The following is a 17,668-nucleotide window of genomic DNA, read 5'->3' on the forward strand; positions in this document are numbered from 1 at the left end:
GGGGGGCGGGGGCTACCTTTTTTTTCAAACGGCAACCCCAACTTTGTGATACCTCATTCGAAAGATATTAATAAAAAAAAAAAAATTGGCGCAAACCGCAGGTCAAAATGTTCATTTTTGACAAAATGGCGGCCGGTCAAAGTTCAAAATGGCGGAAATTTGGCATCTCCGTTGTTTATTGACGGATTAGCGAGAAACTCGGAATCCTGGGGTTCTTCGAGACGAGAAAAACGATTCTGGCATTGGTTTTCCTGAAAAATCAGTCCTTTTCAAAATGGCGGCCTAGAGCGGGAAGTGGATATTTAGGCTGCATATCATTGGATTTGCATGAAATTTGGTATCTGGGGGTATTTTGGCACGAGAAGAACGAATCTTTCATGGGATATCTGAATTTTTTACAAATTTCAAAATGGCGGCAGAAAAATGGCGGGAAATCAGATTTACGGCTGTTTACCGATGGATTTGCATGAAATTCGATATCCTGGCGGTTTTTGGCTGGATAAAAAGGGATCTTTCATTAGATTCTTGAAATATCAATTAATTTCATGCTAATCCATCGGTAAACAGCCGTAAAACTAATTTCCCGCCATTTTTCCCCCGCCATTTTAAGTGCTTTCGAAATTTCAATAATTTAGTGAAAGATTCGTTCTTCTCGTGCCGAATCACCCCCGGATACCAAGTCTCATTCAAATCCAACGATAAGCAGCCTAAATACCCACTTCCCGCTCTAAGCCGCCATTTTGAAAAGGACTGGCTTCTCTGGAAAACTAATGCCAGAGTCGTTTTTCTCGTTCTAATTTTTTCTCCTAATTTTTAGTCGTTTAATTTTTCTTGATGTATACGGAGTAATTTTGGAGATAGTATATGTTGCATTTGCATTTGAAAGCCTGGGTTTCACCTGACTTAAAGCACTTGCTGCCAATACCGAGGAGTTTTCCGTTTCCTTGAGCGTTCGACCCAAAGGCGATTAGTTATGAGCCCCTTTCAAATTTTGAGTCTAGTCCAAAGATCTTATAGGAACTTAGATGAATGGACCCATGTAGTGCTTGATGCCAGCTTTCACATGATTAAAGGCTTTCCGCGGTATCTACAGTCCGTCAAAGTGAGCGGGCCCTCTGCGTGATCTCACGGAGCAAAGTGTCTTTCTTTTGTGCCTCGTATTCCCTGAATTTTGAGTTTAGTCCAAACATCTTTTAAGAACTTGAATTAATGACCCAGGTGGTGTGCTTGATGCCCACTCTTCAAGAAATGAAAGAATTTTTTCCAAATTTACAGTCCCTCAAAATGAGCTGTTTGTGTGATCTTGCGGAACAAAGTACCCTTTTTTTGTGCCTCGTATCCCTTGAACTCTGACTTTAGTCCGTAGATCTCTTAGACACTTAAATAAATGACTCAGATGGTGTGCTTGATGACCATTTTTAAAGAAACTAAGGCATTTTACAAAATTTACAGTCCTTCAAAATGAGCTTTCCGTGTATTATTTTGCTAAGAATCAACTTTGGCCCCTCGCCTCCCCCACCCCAATTGAACGTACTCCAAAATCATTTGACGTGCGTGAATCTGCAAATTTTAAATGAAATTGAACATATGGATTCTATGATACGACTGAACACAGATTTGGGGGACGGACACACGTGTTTTCAAGAATGGTTATTTTGACTCCAGGGACCTTAAAACGTCTAGAAATGATGAGATTACTCCTTTTTTTTCTTGGAGGATGACAATACTTCCTCTACCTTAGGGGAGTGAGAAGGTAAAGATTGGCCTCTGGCCAATATATGCGCGGCACTTCGCGGTGGCACACTATGGATCGAAGGATAGGGCGGACCGGACATACGGTTACCATGTGACCGTCGACCATCATATGATGCAGATATATATGTTTCCTCGGGTAATTTGTCATGAAGAAGCTGAATTTTGTATTAAAAAAGCGTTGAAGTCGACAGTTTGTATGAGAAATATTTTTTTTATATGTATCTTCCTCTTTAATATAAAATCATAGGGGTACCGTGTCACGCTGAGGATGTCACGTTAAACATGTAACAAACCGGTTTCTCCTCCACTCCCCGCTCCCCTCCCGTTTACCATGCTCACGTGCTTCCCGCCGTCTCCTGCTCCCCTCTGGCTCGGAGCCCTCCACCACCTGAGCCACTGCCACTCCAGCTACCATTGCCGCTACCCTTTAACTCTTACCTCCTTCTGTTACCCCGCCCGTCAATCACCACCGTCGTTTTGGCAATAATTTTGTCCCTTCAGTTACCTCGGCGATTTTGCGGGAGCAAGACCTCCCACAGCTCTGTCCCACAATTCCTTAGTCTACCTCTCCCTCTTACACTTAGCCATCTAATCCAACTTCCTTAATTATCCATCTTACCTTTCTTACTTTTTTTTTTTTTTTATTTTTTGGGCAGGAATTAGTTCCAGGGCCTCCCTGATTCGGTAAGTCCTACCAATGGGCCGAGAGGGAGAAGATCGCGTTTACAACTGTAATCCTTTCCTTTACCTTCAGGGTGTAGTTAGGTTTATTTTCTGACTTTATTATTCTTTTATTGACTTACTCAAAGAATCTGAGCGTATTAACCTTTTCAATTTCTGCCATTTATTCATTACTACATTTGCCTTACTTTTTATACATACTATTGTTACGTACCATTTATTTTGTTTCTCTCTTATTAATTTTTATTTATTTTATTTTAAACACAGTAAAAACACTCCACGATCTTATGTTTGCTAACACATTAGATGCGCGAAGCGCCTTTGGAGGGTTGGGCGCAGCCCCTTGGTATATGTATGTATATAAAGTCGCTCCTACAACGCACTCTGGCGTTCTGCGACACCCAAACGCCACATATGCCTGTCCTCCCAGAGGTCATCAGGCAACTGACACCGCAACATCTCTCCGTCAACGCCCTGCCGCCAACCCTTTACGAGACGTCCCCGTCGCCTCCTCCCAGATGGTACCCAATCAAAAACTTGTTTGGGCAACCTCTCCCCCGACATTCTTTGCACATGTCCTTACCAGCAGAACTGCCTGGATATGACGTCGTGCACGATATCTTTTTCAACCTTCATCACCAGGCGAATTCTCTCGTTACGGACACGGTCCCGTCTCGAAATGCCTGTGAAGGTTGATTTTTATGTAGTTTTTAGCGCCGATTCTAAAAATTACCTCAATTTTTTCCCTATACCCTCTAATTTTCCGGAAAATTAAGATTTTCCTCTATTAACGGGGTTTTTTTTATGAAAATTCTATTTTCTGGGCGATTGGTGCGTTATTGGGAAAAACAATTGTTGTTTTCGGATTTAGGGGCCCAAAATACATTTAAGATTACGTATCGCATACCTGAAAATGGGCCTGTTGCAAACTTTTGCTAGAGCAAAACTAAGAGTTGTTTCTTATAGATAATGCCTCAAAAATCACGATGAGCGCATCGGCAAACTCTGAAATGCACTCATAACTTCACAAACTGCGTAAGAAATTTGCGGTTTTTTGAGCTTCCCGCTTCAAAAACGATACTACGGCACAGGTGAACATTTTGTAAGAGGAGTCGTTCCATCGTCGGCAATAATCATCATAGCCGACGCCAATCCGCCAAAACACGTTTGATGGGACGAGATAACACCTGAACTGGATTAGACCAGATAAAAATCGGTGTGTTAACGTTCATATTTTCCACGCCCGAATTGATTGACCTTGAACTCTCCTTGAATTACGTGCGGAACTGCGTGCAAGCGTCGGCCATGATGAATATCGCCGAGGATGGAGCGACTCCTCTAACAAAATGTTCACCTATGCCGTAGTATCGTTTTTGAAGCGGGAAGCTTAAAAAAACGCAAATTTCTTACGCAGATTGTGAAGTTATGAGTGCATTTCAGACTTTGCCGATGCGCTCATCGTGATTTTTGAGGCATTATCTATAAGAAACAACTCTTATTTTTGCTCTAGCAAAAGTTTGCAACAGGCCCATTGGTCTCCTTTATATCCGGCGACGAGGTTTTTTCAGTGAGATTACTTAATCTGTCCACAAATCTCAACGTAACGTTGGATCGTTTATTTTGAATTTGAAAGGATGGACAAATGATTTAATTTAGGTACTTAAAGAGCCTCTTTTTGTGTATTGTTGGCTGCTAAAGCCGAAAACGGCCTTTATTTTTATTCATAACTCACTCAATTTCCGCAAAATTGAGCTTCCATGAAACGAGAAAGTTTTGATTTTCTGGAAAATTGGTGGGCGATGGTACAAACTAAGGCCGTTTTCAGCTTTACAGCTGCCAGAAATAAGTGAAAGCAGTTCCACTAGACCCCAGAATTACATAAAATTCCCGCCTTCCTAGATGCAAAACAAAAGGGACCATTTTCACCGCGGATTATGCCTTTTCACCAAAAAACCCTTGTTATCAGATACAGTCGGGAAAAATTTTCAGGCCTTCAGTTCATAATTATACACGCATTTTTGACTGCTGAATCCGAAACTGACCTCCGTTTTTCTCTATCATTGACGAATTTACCAGAAAATTGAATGCTCCTCAGAAATCCCATTTCGGAGGAAAATTAGTGGGGGTAGGGGAAAAGCCGAGGTTATTTTCCGTCAATAGGGGCTCTCAATACAGGGTGTCTCACAAAAAAGGAGCCACCTTGAATACCTGCCGAACGCGTCAGAATTTCGAAAAACGGTAAAAGATTTAATCGAGGAAGAATTAATTCGTTTAAATCGAGGGGGACACCTATTGGCGTATTTTACGAGGGGTATTCGTAAAGTAAGTTAATATTTGTCATATCTTCTAAACTAATAAAGATAATTTAAATCTGTAAACATTTTGTGAATTTTCATACTCTCGGCTTTCTAAAAAGCTGAGAGTATGACAATTTACAAAATGTTTACAGATTTAAATTATCTTTATTAGTTTAGAAGATAAGATAAATATTAACTTACTTTACGAATACCCCTCGTACATTTTCCCAAACCGCGGGAGGGGCGCGGGGCGAGGGTTACCCCACCCGTAAGTAGGGCTGTTCTATCGGTTGTCGGTAAGCCACCGAAACAGTTCCGTTAAGAAAAAGTTACGATAAGAGCGCTCTTGCCGATAGCGATCAGAGTTTTCGGAGCTGGCGAAAATAAGCTGTTGCCATGTGTACATCTATTTCATGCGCCGCGCCGCCGCGCCAGGCAATCTGATAAACCGACACAAGGGGCAACAATGCGTTGAGTGCGAGCTCTCAAAAATCCGATAAGGCCGGCTGTTGTCGATATCATCGCCACTGTCGGTACTGCCGCCAGTTTCAATAGGAGACGATATCGAAGGAGTTCCGGCAAGAATTCGTTTGAACACCCCTACCCGTAAGTAGAACTTTTGAAATGGCACCTCTTCTTTTTTTATTTCAGAAATCAATTCTACGCAAAAAAAAAAAAAAAAAAGCCACACAGTCTACACCGAATGTTAATCGGACAATTTTTCAGTGATTGGCAGGGGCTGAAACATTTTTTTCATGCTCCTTTCAAAAATTTCCTACGCTTAATGAAGTTGCGACATCAAACCGAACAAACGAACTCTCCGCCGAAAAGTTCTTAAACATTACAAAAAAAAAAAAAAAAAAAAAAAAAAAAAAAAAAAAAAAAAAAATCTGCTGTACTCGAAATCTGGAGCACGCGGAGCCCTTCTTTGCGACATTGAAATTCGTTTTACCGAACATTTCCAAGGGGCGCTCTTCGGGAGGGAGTAGTAAGTTTTAAACAAGAATTATTATTCTTTTTCCTGAAGCATAAGAAACCGTGTCCATGAAGAAACAGCTATAAGTAGAAAAACAACGCACCGCGGGAAAATAGCGTCCTTAAAAGTATCAAGGTCCGGCTCAAATCATCGAAACCCACCCCAAAAAAGCTAATCCATTTGTTTTTCGACTACTTAGCTGTTTCTTCATGGACACGGTTTCTTATGGTCCAGAAAAAGGAATAATAATTCTTGTCTATGAATTCTTTCATTCTTGAAATGCCGCCCTCTTCTGCCCCTTTCTACCCAAAAAATATGTTTGTTGTGAGTCAAAAATTCAACCACGAAAGCATGCAGAAGATAGCACGTACGGCTGTCATGCCTAAAAATAACCTAAGATAAAAATGAATTTGACCCTCTTTATGTACTTGAAATAACATCGGTCGAGTTTTAATCATGTAAGAGTGTACGGAATGATTTTTTGAAATCTAATGAAGAACGGAGGCTTTTCTCAATAAAATTCTTACCTTAGACGTAAAAAGTAGGTAATAAATATAATTAGATACTTGATTTTGCAAAGAGCGGCCCCCAAAACAAGCGTTTTTTGGCACAATTTAGGTCAGCGTGAATTTTTCTTATAAATGTTCTTAATAGGCCCCCGTAAATATAACTGTGTTCAGTTTCAAAAATTTTGGCCACACAAAGGGTCCAAAACGAGGAGAAATTGTGGAAAAATCAGGATTCTTTGTTAAAAATTTAAAAATGGAAGTATAACTGTCGGTCTCCTGCAGTGTTTATGGCTAAAAACGTTCCTGTCGGTCCTCAATGCATTAAAGTGTATTCAGTTTCACACATTCTCATCGCACAGTGGTCCAAAATGGGGGGAATTAGTGGATAAATTAAGATCCTCTGACAAACTTTTTAAATATGAAGTAAAGTTGTTGGTCCCCTGCAGAGTTCAGATCCCGGGAAAATGCATGTACCTATTTAACTTTTTCCATTATTACTGTAGACCATATTATTTATAGAACTTCGTTGTAGATTAGATTTTGTAGCATAATTTCAATCAAAAATGCAGACTCTCAGAATAAAGACTTAAAATGTCGGAGGCGGCCCCTGGGGCTGCTGGGCGGACCCAAACACAAAATTTTCGAATGACAATTTCAAGGAAGAAAAAAAAAATTATGAGCTAAATTGGAAGTCTTTACGATATTCTTCGCCGAGATATTTGCGTCCAGAATTTAAAACAGCCCTGTTTTCAAAAAATAGTGAGCGCTGATTACAAAATCCCAAGGAATTAAACTTGAGATTCCAATTTTCAACATTGGAAAACTTAAAAAAAAAAAAAAAAAAAAAAAAATGCAAATTTCGACATTGAAGGTCGCAGACCGGCCCCGCCCGCTACTCCGCGGGCAGCATCCTCCCCCCCTTCTACCTAACATTAGAATCACAAATGTGGTTCCCTGGGATTTTTCAATTTGCGTACACGATTTTCTCGAAACAGACCTATTCTAAACATTGATCGCAAATATCTCGGCGAAAAGTATCGAAGGAGGAACACCTCCACTTATGTCGTTTATCATCCTATATGAAATTGCCACTAGAAATGGGGAACACACTATATTGGCATTTTTGAACCCCTTTTCCCATACATCACTACTATACAACCCAACCCACCCCCCTTGTTGATTACATACGAAATGCTTGATAGACTCCCTCCACATCCCCCCCGCCCCACAAGATATCCCATAAATTATAGGAAGACAAGAACATATAGCTGGATAAAATTCCAAGTTTTCTTTAAAAATAATGTGACATGAAAACTTTACTAACTTTAGTTAATAACTCTAGTATAAAGTGTAGTTTAATAAGCGAAGACGATGTAAACGTCTCAATAGTGTGCTTCACCGACCAGTGAACGGCTGTAATCACCTGGCTAGTACCGGTGCGCAGGAACTTTACCAACATTAATAAATTTTTAACAAACAGTGACCGTTAAATAATGATTTTATAGTTTGCAAATACCTAATACGAGAACAATCCTATAATTAATACCACTAATCGCTTCATTTTTATCAAAGCTGTGCGACTCGCCAAATTTGAAAAAGTAAATGAAAATGCACAGACAAAATTTTGTAACTGATCACTAATCACAGTAATTACTGACTGGGGGGGTTTTCTTGTGCGTAGGACGGGTTTCCTGCTAGTCGAAGATAAAAGAGGCGCGCTCAATTGTTCATTAATTAACGTTGGCGCCTTTCAAGTGCGGCAGAAAAAAACGGCCAACCACAATAGCTTAGAATAGCACTAAAGAATATTTTTAACCGGGAGCCGGAGTAGTGGAAGCGAGTGCATTTAACTTCCTGATAGCTTATCCGGCCAACTATTGTTGATTATTGTTGATTTTTTCGATTCTCTCGAGAGGTTATCGAGAGGCCGGATTAGAGGACCTATTAAGGTAAGCTCCATTTCTCGGCCCCCTCATAGTCTCTGTTTCTCAGTGCGATTTCCGAGAAGGTCTTTTCAAGTTCAGAGTCGCGTATTGTTCTCTGCAACATTAATTCGAGAAACTCCTTGTGCTTGATAACTGCTGCGTATCCCGTACTTTATTGAGATGGGGTCAGAGAGTGCGCATTGTTGTACCTCAAAACGGATGCTATTTTTGGGGATTATATATTTAAAAAAATGCTAAAATAATTGCTCGCGTCGTGTTTTCACTTAAATTCGTATCTTTATGAAACCAGATTTGACAGTTTTTTTTTTTTTTTTGGGGGGGGGGGGGGTAGAAATTCACGAAATAAACATGTGCTCAAATCTTATATCAAAGGAGTTATATGAATGCAATTTCTTTTGTTTTGAGCTTAAGTACTTACGCCTGCCTTATTCCTACAATGCGAGTGTCAGGTCACGTGCGAAAAAAATTGTTCAGTACCTTTAGTGTATTTTCGATGAAAATACACTATTGCATTCTCCCATGATGTCGAATCCAGACCTGAGACATTGTGAAGAGCACCGATCACGGGTCGTAGATCACGAAAATATATGCCATTCAAATTCGTGTGTATATACATATGTATATACAGGGTGATCCAAAAGTTCCTTCCACCCCCTCTAACTTTTTACCTAATTGAGGTAAAGATTTGAAACTTAGGGGATAATCCTAGGTCCAAGGGAGCTACTTTTTGGCCCCCCTAAAATTTTCAGGGGGGGCCCCCAAGTTTTAATTTTCAAATGGGAAGACCCCCTTTGTGATAGCTCGTTCGAAAGAGCATAAAAAAAAATCCTCTCGCGCAAACCCGAAGTCAATATCTCAAACCGTTTCAAAATGGCGGCCGGTTAAAGTTCAAACTGGCCGAAAATTCACACCGGTTATTTGTCGATGGATTTGCGCGAAAATCGGTGTGTTGGGGTATTTTGACACGAGAAAAACGAATTTGACGTTAGATTTTCAAAATAACCAAAATTTCCAAAATGGCCGCCGGTTAAAGTTTAAAATGGCCGAAAATTGTCACCTCGATTTTTTCCTGATGGATTTGCCTAAAACTTGGAGTTTCAGAGTATTTTGGCATAAGATAAACAAATTTGAACTTAGATCTCTAAAAAAATCAATTTTTGGTCATTTTGAACTTTAACCGGCAGCCATTTTGGAAAATTCGGTTTTTTTGAAAATCTAACGTCAAATTCGTTTTTCTCGTGTCAAAATACCCTTACAAACCGATTTCCGCGCAAATCCATCGACAAATAACCGGTGTGAATTTTCGGCCATTTTGAACTTTAACCGGCCGCCATTTTGAAACAGTTTGAGATATTGACTTCGGGTTTGCGCGAAAAGTTTTCTTTTTTTATGCTCTTCCGAACGAGCTATTACAAAGGGGGTCTTCCCATTTGAAAATTAAAAGTTGAGGGCCGTTGCCCCCCAAGGGGGGCCCCCCTGAAAATTTTAGGGGGCCAAAAAGTAGCTCCCTTTGACCTAGGATTATCCCCCAAGTTTTAAATCTTTACCTCAATTAGGTAAAAAGTTAGAGGGGGTGGAATATTTCTATCTTAAAGGGGACCATCTTCTAGGGGGTTCAAAATTTTTGTTCAAAATTGGGTTCAAAAATTGCACTTAAAAGTGCTTACAAATTGGTAAATTTTCCCGTTTTATTTTTTTCTTTACGATAATTTGAACCGGATATACGATTGTTTTAAAATAGGTCAAATTTGACCTTTGACCTATCATAACTCGGTCAACAATAAAAATAATGAATTGCGGTTTGTGCCAAAATTCTTAATTTTTTATGTTCTTTCTAATGATGTATCACAAAATAGGGGTTACCATTTAAAAAAAAAAAGGTGGGGACCTTCGCACCCCCCTGAGGGGCGGACAAAAATTTTGAACCCCCTAGAAGATGGTCCCCTTTAAAATGGAGACATTCCCAAAGTTTCGTTTTTCTATGTCTAACCGTTCAAAAGTTACGTGGGGGGGGGGGGGGGGGTTACGAACTTTTGGGACACCCTGTATGCATGTATGCATGTATGTATGTATGTACGTACGTACGTATAGTGTGCTATACTTATGCTATAGCTTACGATAGTGTGCCATTGATGAAACTTTGGGAAGCCTTGAACAAAAGGGGTTTTAGTGGGGGACTAGTTAGTGCTATTAAGGAATTTTATGGTGGGGCTTTTTCTAGGGTTAAATCGCATGGGGAGTTATCGTTGGGGTTTTTAATTACTAAAGGACTGAAACAAGGGTGTTGTTTGTCGCCAACCTTATTTAAAGTGTACCTTGAAGAAGCTTTAAAAGAATGGAAAAGATGTTGTTCAGGAATGGGCGTCCCGTTACGAGAAGATGGCACCCTTTATACTCTGTGCTTTGCTGATGATCAGGTGGTAATAGCTCAGGACGAAGAAGATGCGAATTACATGACGCGCAAGTTAGTGGAAGTATACCGAAAGTGGGGAATGGAAGTAAATGTGGTTAAGACGGAGAAGTTGGTTACCGGTGGTGATCAGCAAAGCATTGAACTGGAGGATGGCCGGAGGATCCTGGACTGTGAAGAGTATAAATATCTAGGAGTTTTGTTAACTAAGGATGGAAATTTGGATCGAGCTATTAAAGATCGGAATGTGCAAGCCAGGAAAGCTATCGCGATGCTAAATGGGGTTCTCTGGGACCAGAGTATCTCCAAGGAGACCAAAAGAAAAATTTATAACGTCATCGTGAAGAGTATCGTAACTTACGGGAGTGAGGTCTGGCAACTCAAGAAAAGAACTGAAGACATGCTTAGGGCAACTGAGATGGATTTTTGGCGAAGGTCTGCTGGGATATCGAGAAGAGAGCGTATCCGCAATGAAAAAGGTACGCGAGGTAATGGGTGTGGAGAAGGACATCGAGCACGATATCAGGTCCAAGCAGTTGGTCTGGTATGGACATGTGCGAAGGATGGCAGATGATCGGTTGCCCAAGCAGGTCTTCGATTGGGTTCCTCCCGGAGGGCGACGGCGTGGACGTCCTGTGAAAGGTTGGCGACAAGGGGTGGAGGAGGAGATCAGAAGGTGACAATTGCCTGATGATCTCTGGGAGGATAGGGGGCGATGGCGATTGGGCGTCGCAGAGCGCGAGGCGGCGCTATAAAAGCGACTTTATGTATGTATTATTATAATCTACAAAAATTCATTTGTTGATTTTCTTCCGTTTTATTTTTTTGACGATGTCCTTGCGTTGGCCTGTCCTCCAACTTTCCCAAGAGGAGTCAGCGTCTTGCCAGTGAAAAGGTGAGTTTCGAGAGGAATCCCCTAAAAATAGTGGAAACTGACCTCTCGTAGGTGCATTTTAAGGCTCTTAGGCCAAATTTGGTCGTATCTAAGTGGAGCTTGGAGTTTAAATTTACCAATAACCTTGCAAAAACTTCTCAATTGTTTCCCTTGGTCCTATCGCATTATGTAATGAAGCGAGCAAATACGTTAGTTCTGAGGTTATTTTCTATTGGGCAGAGTTTTTTTTAGGAAGGAGGGGGGGCGGATTACAAGCTATCAAAGTCCAGACGAGCCCATGCCTACGTGACGTGAAATGGAGAGCCACCACAATCGATGTATATGAGTTCGATCCTGGTTTCACCGTCGATCTGCGACAATTTTTCTTTGCCTGATCGGGACTGAATTATAACATCAATTAGAGACAATACATGAAAGGTTTTTAGATAATTTTCGAATTGGCCGGGGAATCGTAATGATTTTTAGGGTGAAAAAAAATTTCAAAGAGGACGCGCGTTTTTTCAGGGTTTTCTGCGCATCTAGTTTTTCCTCTTTTCAAGACCCCCAACCCGGGGTTTGATTTCGGAGTTTCCTCTCCTAGACAGGTTGCTTCCACTAAGTACAGCTGAGAGCCCTGTCTGCTCTTCCAATGGGTGGTTCATACGCCTTGAAGCCGGTGACCATCTCCACTACCTGATAAGGCAGGGGTTACCAGCTGGGGTCCGCAGGATTGCTAAACCTGTGACATCAGTCCCCCATACGGGTAGATTATAATAATGGGAAAAGTAAAATCTGGTGCTTCAACACTTCTTCAAAATAGCCATATTTTTGTCATATATTTTGTGACAGCCGCATGCATCTTCTGAAACAGTATTTAGAAATATCAAGGGCTCTCAGTCGGCTTCTTCCGGCCTTTTAAAAGGTCGGAGGAATTACCATTTCCATTCGCAACAAATTTTCGCAGAAAGTCCCTAACTTTCGAAAAAATCTTCTTTTTTTTGGATTTTTTTGGCAAGACATTCTTCCCAAATGCGTGGAAAATCTAAAAATTCGGAGTGAAAGCACGTTCGGTGGAGAGTCGACAAAGCTCTAAATGAAAGAAGTCACAGCACTCAATGCGTATTTTGCAGCTGCGTGAAAAGCGTGCATAATTAAGAATCAACGCTGCCGCGACACGACGCGCGGCGCCTCTGCCACTTTTGGGATCCTTAAGACCAACTCGTGTTGGCAAACATTTACTCTCCAAAAATCCGTCACATTCAAAGCAATCGATACTCATTTAGTAAACCTCGAAAATATAATCATATCAGCAATAAAGTTGTAAGAGAGTGAACATTACATTTAATAAAATATGGTTTTACCACGTGTCTGGTCTGTAAAGTCCGGTAGGATCACTTGATGATCTAATTTGCGGCAAAAAATTCCATTTTCATGCATCAAATTAAATGTTAGACTGGTGAAGTTACTCACTACCATATTCTAAGATGCACTGTCCAGGCCAGGAGGCATCATTGACCTTCTCTTCGCTGCACTGTGGACCAGAGGTGCCGGTTGCACGAGAATAATTGATATCTCGGCTAAATCCGAACGAAAATCATTCAGATTTGGTTTGTCGGGGGTTTTTTGGGTCGCTGAACTCGAATTTGATATCAGATTTGTTCAAAAAGTACAAGAAAAAGTATGTTATGAGGAATTTAGCTCGTCCAGTGACGATTCCTCTTTTCGAGCAATCGCACTGGGATTAGAAACCATTTTAACGCTGGAGAAACTTTCAAAAACAAAATTGAGAACTTGAAAGTGACCTAGATGACCGTATATACCGTATGGGGGACTGTACTGTCACAGGTTTAGCAATCCTGCGGACCCCAGCAGGTAGCCCCTGCCTCAAAGGGGGTGGGGAGACATGGCTCTTAGCTGTGGTGAAAGCAACCTATCTAGGAGAGGCAACTCTGAAATCGAACTCTGGCCCTCCAGGTTGGGGGTTGGGGCATCGGGCTGACTCCCCGATTCTCGGAAAAAATATACAATGTCAAAAAACCTAACCAAACAGCCTCGGTAACCATGGAAAAAACGGACTCTTCGACTCAAACTAAGGAAAAGGACACTGAATTTTGGAATGTCCGAGGGATATCGACGGATTGACGATCAGTATTTATGGTAAGATATTGAAAGCTAAAATCGATGAAGAATGGATTCATCATGAGGCAGAAGAGCAAGCGGGTTTCAGGGCTGGCAGATCAACCGTTAACCATCTATTTTGCATCACCCCGATTATTGAGAAGAAGATGCCGGTTGGTCAAGAATTGCACTTGGTGTTCGTGGATTTGCAAAAAGCCTATGATAGCGTGCCTTTAGTGAAACTGTGGGGGGCCTTGGAAAAATCTGATTTTACTCCAAGGACTAATCAATGCAATTAAGCTTTTTTATCAAGGGACTTTCGCAAGAATTAAATGCCAAGGCGCCTTGTTGGAGGGTTTTTATGTAACAAAGGGGCTATAAAGCAAGGGTGTTGCCTCTCCCCCACCTTGTTTAAAATATACTTGGAACATGTACTGCGTGAATGGAAGAAAAAATGTTCCGGAATGGGTGTCCCTCTGAATAATGAAGAAACTCTTTACACGTTATGCTTTGCTGATGACCAAGTAAGTATCGCCCAAGATCAGGATGATGCTGAGAACATGACTCGAAAGTTGGTGGCTGAGTATCGGAAATGGGGCCTCGAGATGAATGTTAGCAAAACCGCGAAGTTGACCGTCGCGTCGGCGGGAATCAGCAAAGTATAGAATCAGAAGATGGGCGGCAAATTGGAAGGTGCGATATTTACAAATATTTAGGAGTGTTTCTAACCCAGGATGGAAGATTAGACCCGGCCATCAAGAAGAGGAATATGCAGGGTAGGAGGGCAATCGCTATGTTAAATGGAGTCCTTTGGGACCAAAGGATCTCCAAAGAGAACAAAAGAAGGATCTACAACGCGATTGTCAAGAGCATAGTAACTTACGGGTGTGAAGTATGGCCGATGAAACAGCGGACCCGAGAGGTTTTAGAGGCAACAGAGATGGACTTCTGGCGTAGATCCGCTGGTATTTCCAGGAAGGATCGCGTCAGGAATGAGACGGTACGGGAGATCATGGATGCCAAGTAGACCATCGTGCATGACATTATGACAAAACAACTCATTTAGAATGGTCAAGTCCAGAGAATGGCAGGAGACAGGTTGCCGAAGAAGGTCCTTGATTGGGTTCCTCCTGGGAGAAGACGCAGAGGGCGCCCAATGAAAGGTTGGAGGGAGGGGATTGAGGCAGAAATGTCAAGGTACTCAATGCCCCAAGATTTGTGGTTTGAAAGAGAGCAGTGGAGGTTAGGAGTCGTCGAGCGCGAGGGAGTGCTGTAAAGCGACTTATATGTATGTATCTGAAGTAGCAGAAAGAACTTTTTTTATAGATCATTACAGAATATCAGAAATTGTTTTTACTTTTTTCCATTCCTCAGAAAAAATTAAAAGGCTGCGTTACGGGTGTGACCGATTTCGGAAGTGAGTTTTGCCTCAGTGAAAGTAAAGTGAAAACCCAGCGAATTTTATGAATGTAAAAGTCTGATTAAATTATATAATGAAGCCAAGGGTTTTTGCTTCAACTGCAGATGACCTAATTTCAATTATCTTTTATCTTTCCTTGAAAAATGGGAAATTTTGCGTTAGGGGTGTGACAAATTGCCTCTCTGAGGTCCATCATTTCTGAGACAGTTTAAAAGTAGAAAAAATTACTTTTCTTCTAATACTCTTATTGTAGGTAATTATTTCTTGTATCCTTATATTGTATGCGGGCATGGCCCGTTTTTCAGCTAACCTCCCCCAGACGGCCTAGGCAATGGGGTACTTGGGCGTGGTAAAGTATTTTGTTCAAATTGTATGTGTGATTTTATCATCAATAAACGCTATTTTTTTTTTTTTTTTTTTTTTCCCCACAGGATTTTTCCTGGTATTAAGAGCCCAAGACGAGTCAAAGACTAGAGTCTTGGGTCCTCAATAAACGCTATTATTATTAATATTATTATTATTATTATTGTAGGTAATCCTAAGCAGTGCGTCAATCAGAAATTTGACGCATTTTAATGTAGAACATGCCAAAACTACATTTTTCTACAGGGTGGCCCAGACCTACCGTCCCAGGGCTTTTCTTCGGGTAACCCAGGTCGCACGAAGTCCAGGACCGCAGAATTGAATAGGGAATCGACCCTAAGGAATCAGAACTTCCCGGTCTCCGGCTCCCCTTGGGGAGCACGTACTTCAAAAGTCAAGGTTCAAGTCAACATTTGAAGTTATTTAATTGGAACCAGGGAGCGCAGAAAGAGCCATGCACAAATTTGCCCGTTTTTGGGCCCTCGAAATTGGGGTCGGTGTGAGGTTTTTTTTCATCTATAGGGTGACCCTTTACACATAATAAAATTTCAGATTGAGTATACGCACCGTTTTTGAGATATGGGGGGGCAAAGTCCCCGATTTTTACTCATATTTGCAGGTATTTTATAGTCGAACTTCGGCTGCTACAAGGTACCGGATGTAGATATTGAAGCGCGGTTTGCGGTGATTTGTCAAGCTATTTCTGGATTATTTTTTCACATCTTTTACAAACCCGCAAATGGTTTTTCGGGGGGGGGGGGGGGGGGAGCTTTATTCATATTATCATGACCGTTCGTATACGTCTTACTGGCATTAATTGCTTCGTTCTCGACTCCTCTCCACGCCGTAATCATGATGGTATTTTCTGTTAGGAATCTTTCTTCTTCTTTATATTTGACCAATTCTAATGTTGTCTCCCCCTTTCTCCCTTTTTAACCTCCCCCCCCCCCCCAATTCTAAACACTCCCTCTCAAGTGTATATTCCTGTGCGGCAGATATGAAGGTGTTATTTGTGGGGAATTATTTTCTGTCTTTATGGTTGATAAACTTTGACCCCACCTATTTCCTCCTTCCCCCCTTTACCCCTGTTTCACCCCCCCCCCCCAATTTCCACCGTACCTTACTCGAAGTTGTCTGCTCCCTCCGCAGCAGAAATGAGGATGTTTCCAGCGAAGAATTTTTTACTTTTTTAAACTCAATACAAGGGAGACACCCCCCACCCTTTTTTCTCTTTCCCATCCCCCCTCACTAGTTCATATTTCCTACCTTATTCCCTCTTTCCACTGCCCCCCCCCCTCTTTTCTCTTTTTTACATGCTTGAATACTTTTTTTTGTGAGAGTATAATAGTTATCGGATAGTGTAATAGTTACCGGAAACATCCTCATTTCTGCTGCAGAGGGAGCAGACAACTTCGAGTAAGGTACGGTGGAAATGGGGGGGGGGTGAAACAGGGGTAAAGGGGGGAAGGAGGAAATAGGTGGGGTCAAAGTTTATCAACCATAAAGACAGAAAATAATTCCCCACAAATAACACCTTCATATCTGCCGCACAGGAATATACACTTGAGAGGGAGTGTTTAGAATTGGGGGGGGGGGGGTTTAAAAAGGGAAAAAGGGGGAGACAACATTAGAATTGGTCAAATATAAAGAAGAAGAAAGATTCCTAACAGAAAATACCATCATGATTACGGCGTGGAGAGGAGTCGAGAACGAAGCAATTAATGCCAGTAAGACGTATACGAACGGTCATGATAGTATGAATAAAGCTCCCCCCCCCCCCCCCCGAAAAACCATTTGCGGGTTTGTAAAAGATGTGAAAAAATAATCCAGAAATAGCTTGACAAATCACCGCAAACCGCGCTTCAATATCTACATCCGGTACGTTGTAGCAGCCGAAGTTCGACTATAAAATACCTGCAAATATGAGTAAAAATCGGGGACTTTGCCCCCCCATATCTCAAAAACGGTGCGTATACTCAATTTGAAATTTTATCATGTGTAAAGGGTCACCCTATAGATGAAAAAATACCTCACATCGACCCCAATTTCGAGGGCCCGAAAACGGGCGAATTTTAGCCCTTTTTGTGCAAGGCTCTTTGCAACCTAGATCAACACCAAGAAATCCAAAATCAGCCCATCCGTGCCCAAAATACCGACCCCCGAAAATATGTAAGAGAATATATATATTACCATTTCAAAAAATGCAAGTTGGCGAAATTGACTTAGATAATCGGAAAAAAGAAGTTTTTATGGGCAACAGACCCCCAAAGAATCCGAAATTGAGGATTTTGATCCGTTGTCCAGATAGTCTTGTCTGAT

General features: G+C 41.4%; 1 protein-coding gene and 1 long non-coding RNA gene across 9 annotated transcripts in view; one reads left to right on the forward strand and one right to left on the reverse strand.

Annotated features, from left to right (window-relative positions):
* Root (ciliary rootlet coiled-coil, rootletin) overlaps nucleotides 1-17,668 on the reverse strand; it is a 348,852-nt gene that overhangs the window by 271,794 nt on the left and 59,390 nt on the right. The gene's annotated exons all lie outside the window — the stretch shown is intronic.
* The window catches only part of LOC109034631 (uncharacterized), a 33,396-nt gene continuing 20,663 nt past the window's right edge, over nucleotides 4,936-17,668 (forward strand). The window contains exon 1 of the long non-coding RNA XR_011900630.1: nucleotides 4,936-5,339. This is a non-coding gene — a long non-coding RNA (uncharacterized lncRNA). The remainder of the gene's footprint in view (nucleotides 5,340-17,668) is intronic.

This window comes from Bemisia tabaci, chromosome 1 (assembly GCF_918797505.1).
Source record: "Bemisia tabaci chromosome 1, PGI_BMITA_v3".
Lineage (NCBI taxonomy): Eukaryota > Metazoa > Arthropoda > Insecta > Hemiptera > Aleyrodidae > Bemisia > Bemisia tabaci.